The following is a 7,900-nucleotide window of genomic DNA, read 5'->3' as shown; positions in this document are numbered from 1 at the left end:
GGGGGGGGGGGGAGATGAATCGCCTGATGCGGTTTCCAACCTAGCATGAGAAAGAGCAAGCTTTTTTTTTTTTTTCAGAACATCTTTTTAATGTTTTTTTTCTTGACTATATTTAGATAGCCAGTGACCGCAGTCACTACTTGAAAACAGAAAAAGTACTAACTGGTTTCACGAATCGGCTGATGAAATGATGCCTCTTTTGGGGGAAAAGTTTATGGTTTTCAAGGACTACCTTGCAAACCCGAGTTCAAACTCCCATTTAGAAATTTGGGTAAAGATACAGAGAAAATGTGTCTGGTGGAATGCAAAAACTCATGAAATTCAACGCTTTGCTGACACAATCAGCACATACGAGTTTTATAATGCAATTATTAATATTTTATCCTGCCAGAAAAGCAATTGCTCCTTTATGCACAGTTGACAGAAGCCAACCTCTCGAAGACAAGAAAAAAAAGATACTAGATTGTTGGACAAAACACTTTCGGGAAATTCTGGACTACGTAAATACAACTGACTCATTTGTACTTACTAAACTCTTAACTCTTTCTTTGATGCCAGAGTTGGATGAATTTCCATGGCCTCATGAAGTTACTACCGCATCCAACACATTGGAAAACAAAACCATATCTGCCGAGGTTTATAAGTTTGAAGGAGGTCATCTACGAGAGGAACTATGTAATGTATTGAGTTACTTCCCTTTAATTGTAACGCTGTTACTGATTGTTATATTTAACCAATCATAATTTAATAAAGTATTCAGTGCAAGCCTAACGATAGCGGCCTGACTAAACGAACTTCCTGTAAAGTCCTCGTCTGTTGTCTGACGTTGTAACACGACAGAACAAGCTATTTCATTTCCCCTTACTTTCTTGGAAAGCTGACAAAACACCCTATTCTTGGAAACTATTTAAGAAAAGTAAGCAATCACTGATTATGCAGGACTATTGATGGTGACATATCTTGTTTGGTGTATCACTTGTTTTGCCGCTGAAAAAAATCCTTGCTTGCATTCTGTTATTATGCCTCTTCCTCAAAATACCTTCAAGAGTGTTTCCCGAGTCTCAATGCAGCACAACCGACATAATTTTTGTATACAATGGAACATAGTCAGAGATTTCAAATGTCACCCACGTTTTCCTTCACACGTTGCATCTCTTTCTTGATAGACTGACTGCTAAAGTTTCTGAGTTGTAAATCTGCTCTGCCCTTTGAAATTAGTGTTGGTGTTAAACAGAGGTATGTTCTTGCTCCCATTCTTTTAAGCATCAGTCTTGTTGCTGTATCACTCCTCTCAAGGTACAACATGGATGTGAACAATAGAATATGTGTGAGGTATCTGCAGATTTTTGTCCACTCTAAAACTTTGTCCATAGGCTTTTATGATCAATAGTATGCAGGCAAACTTTGAAAATTCTTTAAACATGTGTAATCCATCAGTATTAAAACAATGACCATGAAGTGCATTCTCTGCTAGACTGAGCATGTAATCTATGGAAGATTCCCATTTTCTGTATGGTGAGCTAACAAAGGATTATCATCACCATAGTAGTCATAAGAACCATTGGAAGTTACTCTCTGAAACACATCTTCACTGACTGCTCAGTTCTTCCCAAGTACATTGAAAATCTTGCTGCAGATCAGAAAGCATGGAAAAGAGTAACTTTCAAGGTGTGCAATGGTTTGATGCTGAACACACCAGGCAAGAGGATAAATATAGAGCAATCCATCACCATTACCAAATTTATTCACTAAATATCAGCAATGCAATTCTTCATTGATGTTCAGCTTCTCTGCAGATTTGTCTCTTTTGTATATAAGCATCTACATGGTCATATATGAGGGGGTGCTGAAAAGTTCCTGGCTTTGGGGAGAATCAATTAATTGTGGTTTTATTCAACATATTCCCTTCTCAGATTCACACACTTATTGCAGCAGTCCTTCAGTTTTTCTAAGCAATGTAAAAGAACTCAGAAGGTTGGGCCTCCAAAAGATGCATTTGACCTAGACTGCCTTTTTTCCAACTGTTAAACATGGAGGAGAGTATGTGATGATCGGTGGGGGAGCTATATCTTGGAAATCTGCTGGCCCAATGGTTTCCCTTCTTGGCAGAATTAATAGGCAAGACTATTTAAGTATTTTACCTGATCAAATTCATCCTATGGTTGCAGAACTGTTTCCGGAGGGAAACGCAATCTTTCAGGATGATAATGCACCAATTCACACAGCTAAAGTTGTTACTGAAAGGCACAAGGAACATTCTAGTGAAGTGGAACATCTTATCTGGCCACCACAGTCCTCAGATCTCAATATTATTGAACATTTATGGTGCAGTTTAGAAAAACAAGTAAGGAGTTGATATCTTCGACCATCATTACTACAAGAACTGGAGACTGTTTTAGCTAAAGAATGGACAAAAATTCCTTTGGAAAAAATTCAAACTTCGTACGAATCCATACCTTGTAGAATTCAAGCTGTAATTACTGCCAAAGGCGGTCCTACCCCATATTAAAATTAATTTGTTTGAAATTTTAAGGTGTTTCCACTTATTTTATCTAACCCCTGCATATATACCCCCTTGTCAGGAAACCATTTGAAAACCAGTAACCTGTCTATTATTATCTACATTGATAATCTCTATTAATCAAAATTTTTTTTCTTTTTTAACTCACTATATTACGTATGCATGATCCTACCATAGTTATATTCCATGCCATCCCCAGCGCTCCAACCACCTGCAGTGTGTGGAGTCCTGCATATCTTGGAGTTTGTGTTTTTGTTTTTCTTTTATGCGAAGGTGGTGAGGATAATGGCCAAAACTTTGTAGACTCTCTTAGATTGATATATTGGGTCAGCCCATAAATAATGTGGATTTTTTAATACTTTTATTTTTCAAAATTAAGATAAAGTTCTTTTTTAATCTAAAATATACTCTCCTTCATTTTCTTCAATACTCTTCCATCTATCTGGTAGACTTACAAGGCCCCACTTCTAAAATTCACTTGTCCATGACAAAAAATACTCCTCCAGTACTGTTCTGACTGCATCTACAGAATTCACATTTTTTCCATCCAAATGATTTTGAAAACTGTGGAATAAATGATAATCAGATGGGGCAATATCCAGTGAATATGGTGGGTGGGGCATTGTTTTCCATCCAAACTTCTCCAGCCTTTGGAGTGTCATCTTTGTAGTACGTGGCCAAGCATTATCCTGATGGGAGAACACCTTTCGTCTTGAAACCAAAGATGGTCATTTTTCTTCTAGTGCTGACTTAAGCCACTCAAGCTGTTTGCAGTAGATCTCCTTTGTTATCATTCTGTTTGGGTGTAAAGGTTCAAAGTGGACTAAACCATATCCCACCAAACAGATAACAACACCTTACGAGGGTGAAGACCTTCTCTAGCCTGGAGTGCCAGTGTTTCTCCTTTCCCTACTCACTGTCTTTGGCACTTGACATTCTTTGGCACTTGACATTCAGTCCAAAAAAAGTTCATTCATGAGACGTGACAGCAAAGAAGAGCACACACTCATTCTCTGCACACGTTTAGACTCGGAAAGTCTGTGAGGGACCCATTGATCCAATTTGTTGACTCTTCCGATGGCACGCAGGTCTTTGAATGACCAAATCCAAGCTTCTCTGCTAGTTCCTCAACAGTTATGATGGGATTTTGTTCCACCAGGGTTTGCAGGATGTCCTCATCGAGCTCTACAGAACTTCCAGGACAAGGTTCATCCTCTAGGCTGTAGTTTCTGGCTCAGAATTTCTGGAACCACCGTTGACACTGGCTTATGCTTATTGTCTGATCCCCATATACTGCATTAATATTCCTTGCACTTTCCATTGCATTGTTGCCTTCATTGAACTCTTAAAGCAAAATATGCCAAATATGCTCCTTTATCACTTCCATTATACCTTTGACAAAATAACTGTTAAAATCGAACTGCACTCTTTAAAACTTGCACTAAGAATAAGGACAAGGTAAAATTACTATCTGCTTTTATAGCAAGCTGATGCAGGCAGTTTATTTCCTCCCCCTTTGACTTTAGTTCATGCATTTGAAAAAAACACATTATTTATGGGACCCAATAGATGCAGTTGTTGCCTTTAACATCTTTAGGTCAATGGCTGTAGGAAAAAGCATGAATGGAAGGGAATTTGAGACTATTGAAGTTTGTCAGGGGAAGATTGGACAAAGTGTTCAATGCGGGTTCTGGAAAGTGAGGCACAGTAAGGGTGATTAGAAGAGGAGAATATTTACAGTCAGCTTGTTCAAAAGAACAGAGGCCATTTTAATAGTGATAGCAAACAAACAGCATAACTGTGAGCCAGTAGTTTAAGTGTATTGCTGAGTGAATCATTGTTAATCTTTCAGAGCTGGCCTAAGATGCCTCTAAGTAAAGCATTCTCAGAATGCAGAAAGAAATTAGAAACTATAAGATATTCAACCTACTGTTCTAGTTTTTCTACCTACTACCTACCATTATGCTGAACTTCATTCATTCTGTCTCTATGTTTCAAAATGGTTAAGGCTGCCATGAATGAAGGCAGCAATGTTCAACTAGATGTGGAAAATTAATATAAATTCTGTTATGTTTCTGCTTTTCTTTTTTCTTTAAATTTTTACTTTCAGGCTAATCAGAGGATTGTCTTAGATTAGTGGGATTACCTTACTTGGCATTCTATTCAATATCTGTAGTTTGATGTCTGTAGGAGAAACAAGAGTGGGTAGGGAGTTCCAGAAGGTTGCAATTCCTTTCTCTAATCTTTGTGGCCTTCTTAGAAATCATTCACAGAATTATTACAATATTGGAGTGTTTTGCAGGTTTTTATACGCCAAGTTGAAATCCTGTTGAGGCCAGCTTTATATTTCATACTTCTGAGAGCAATAAAATAAAGGATCAGTTGAGTACTGAATCAACATAATTGACTGACTCTGTCATCCCATCAAATTTCTAGTCTTATGCCTGTGTCAGAAATCCATATTAATGTAGTTATTTAGTTAGATCACTAGTTCTCAATCAGGGTCCTTGTGACCAGGGTGGAGGTCGGTGGTCCATATAAGATTTTGTTGCTAAAATTTCTGTGCAATAAAATTGGTGTTGTACCTCTAAAATACAGAAAATATTTCAACAATATTTTTATACAATTCTTAATAATGTTCAATCATAAAAATATAATAGGATTTTATTTGAACATTGAATGATTAGGGTTACGGTTAGGGTTAAGGTTAGGGTCTGAGTAAAATAAGAATCAAAGGGGTCCATAGGTAAAAAATAGTTGAGAATCTCTGAGTTACAGCAAGAGAAAGAATGCTGTTCAAAGCATTTGCAGGCATTTCCAAACTGGTGATGTGAGTGTAGCTGATATTCATTTTCAACTTTTATAAGTTGATGTCTGTAAAAAAAGCAGTTCCTTCTAGGGGTTGCAATTCTTTTGAGAAAGGATTACATAAAATATTTTGTACAAGGTTTGAGTAGTGAAACATCTTAAGGTTAAAGCTGTACATTAGGTGGACTTGGTTTGATATGATAAACAGTTTACTAGTTTACAAGAGCAGCAGAGGTTGTAGCTCTTTTTTTAATTTTTTTTTTAATGGTTCATCTGGATGAAAGGGCTGTCATCCATGGCTTCTACATTAATTCTGAGACCAAAGGAAGGAGCTGTGTCTGCCTTTTTCAGGCTCTCTCCAAAGCTGTTAACATTGACACTGTTAACGTTCCTCTTAAACAATGTCATGTTGAAGTCATCATCATCATCATCATCGTTTAACGTCCGCTTTCCATGCTAGCATGGGTTGGACGATTTGACTGAGGACTGGTGAAACCGGATGGCAACACCAGGCTCCAGTCTGATTTGGCAGAGTTTCTACAGCTGGATGCCCTTCCTAACGCCAACCACTCAGAGAGTGTAGTGGGTGCTTTTACGTGTCACCCGCACGAAAACGGCCACGCTCGAAATGGTGTCTTTTATGTGCCACCCGCACAAGCCAGTCCAGGGGCACTGGCAACGATCTCGCTCGAAAATCCTACAGGAGCCAGTCAGGCGGTACTGGCAACGGCCACGCTCAAAATGGTGCATCTCATGTGCCACCCGCACAAGAACCAGTCCAGGGGCACTGGCAACGATCTTACTTGGCTTGCCGGGTCTTCTCACGCACAGCACATTTCCAAAGGTCTCGGTCAGTAGTCATCGCCTCGGTGAGGCCCAATGTACGAAGGTCTCTGCAGAAAAATCATGGGTAAGGAAAGAAAGAATTCCAGAAGACTGACAATGTGGAAAAGAATGACTGAAACCCTTTAACATTTAAACCAGCCATCTCCAACCCAAATATTTTACCCATTTTGTGTTCAAAGTGACCAGATTTGGCCTCTCACACCTACCCTATAATGACATTCTAAAAATATGCAATCTCATCATCAAAATCACAAAGCTATGAGATAATGCATTACTCATTAAAAGCAATGTGAATCAATAAGCATTACATTTGGTAGAGTAATCTGCATGCTGAAGAGTTAATATTTGGTTTGTAGGTGAAATACAATATGACTGATGAAAAATGGTGAGACAAGTAAGTCAGGTGGGCTTGAGTAGAAAGGGAACAAGATCAGCCAGTTCTAAGAAGAAAAGGCTACTGTGTTGTGGTGGAAGAGTCCAAGAGAGGAGACAGTACTTCTATGAGGCTGGGGCTGGGAGTGTGTTGGTGAGTGACTTCATGCTAATCAATTGGGAGACCTTAGGATGTTTAAATATGTAGTACAGCTCTATAAGAGCACCATCTCAAACATGCATGACAGCATTGTCCCAGATGTAGCAGCAGTTGAAAAGGCAGGGTGAAGAAACAGCACATTGTTGGGCCAGCAATTATAGTGAGTTTTTTTGCCAACCAACAAGATGGTGGTCTTTTGAAAGTAATCTAGGATGTTTTGTGTGAAACTTGAGCATTTCCCATTGACTTCAGTGGTGTTCTAATGTGGGTCTAGAATGTTTTTGTGTAAAGTAATTATAACATCAGAAAGAAACAAGCAGTATTCTCGTGTATGGCACACTTGAGGTTATTAGGAGACCAGGAAATCATAGCACATGTATTAAAAACAATGGGATGAGCTAACTAGTGAACTTTTATTCAGTCTTTTAACCTGCTAGAAAGAGCAGCCAAATTTTCAAATCACCATCTACGAAAGAAAACGGGAAGATACATTAGAAAATGTAGTTCTCAAAATCTAAAAAAGAAAATCCAGGTTAGTCACATCTGGAAGGTCTTGATAATGGGTCTTCTTGATCAGGGCTGATTTGGGGACTAAACAACAACAGGAACTATAGGAAGTGGTAGGACTGAAGATTTGAGAATTTTGGATCTCACTGACAAGACAAAAAACGTCAAGATGAGTGGGCATGTGATAAGTTGTAGAGCAAACCCAGTATGGAAGGAAATTCTTGTTAAAACAAAGTTGTTGTTGGTAGTGGTGATAGTGATGCCATTGATGATGATGGTGGTGGTGGTGGTGAGATATAAAGAATATCTTGTGAGAGAGTGTTAATATCCAATGTACTAGCTAAGTCTTTAAAATGGTATCACATGTTTCATATCTTAATTATTAGGAAATGCAAATTTAATCCATCCATCAAATTGTTAGCATGGTTGGTGTTAATGTACTTAATGAAATGAATAAAAAGTCTTATTAATTAAAAATAAAATGCAGGCCTATAAAAAAGGCTTCTTTCAATTTTCATCAACCAAATCCACACAAAAAGTTTTTGATCAGCCCAGGGCTTTAGTAGAAGACTTGCAAGGTACGATGCAGTGAGACTGAACCTGGAACCATGTGGTTGGGAAGCAAACTTCTTATCACACAGCCCTGCCTGCACCACCTATATATATATATATATATATATATATAT

This window comes from Octopus bimaculoides, chromosome 20 (assembly GCF_001194135.2).
Source record: "Octopus bimaculoides isolate UCB-OBI-ISO-001 chromosome 20, ASM119413v2, whole genome shotgun sequence".
Lineage (NCBI taxonomy): Eukaryota > Metazoa > Mollusca > Cephalopoda > Octopoda > Octopodidae > Octopus > Octopus bimaculoides.
Note: the sequence above shows the minus strand (reverse complement) of the source record.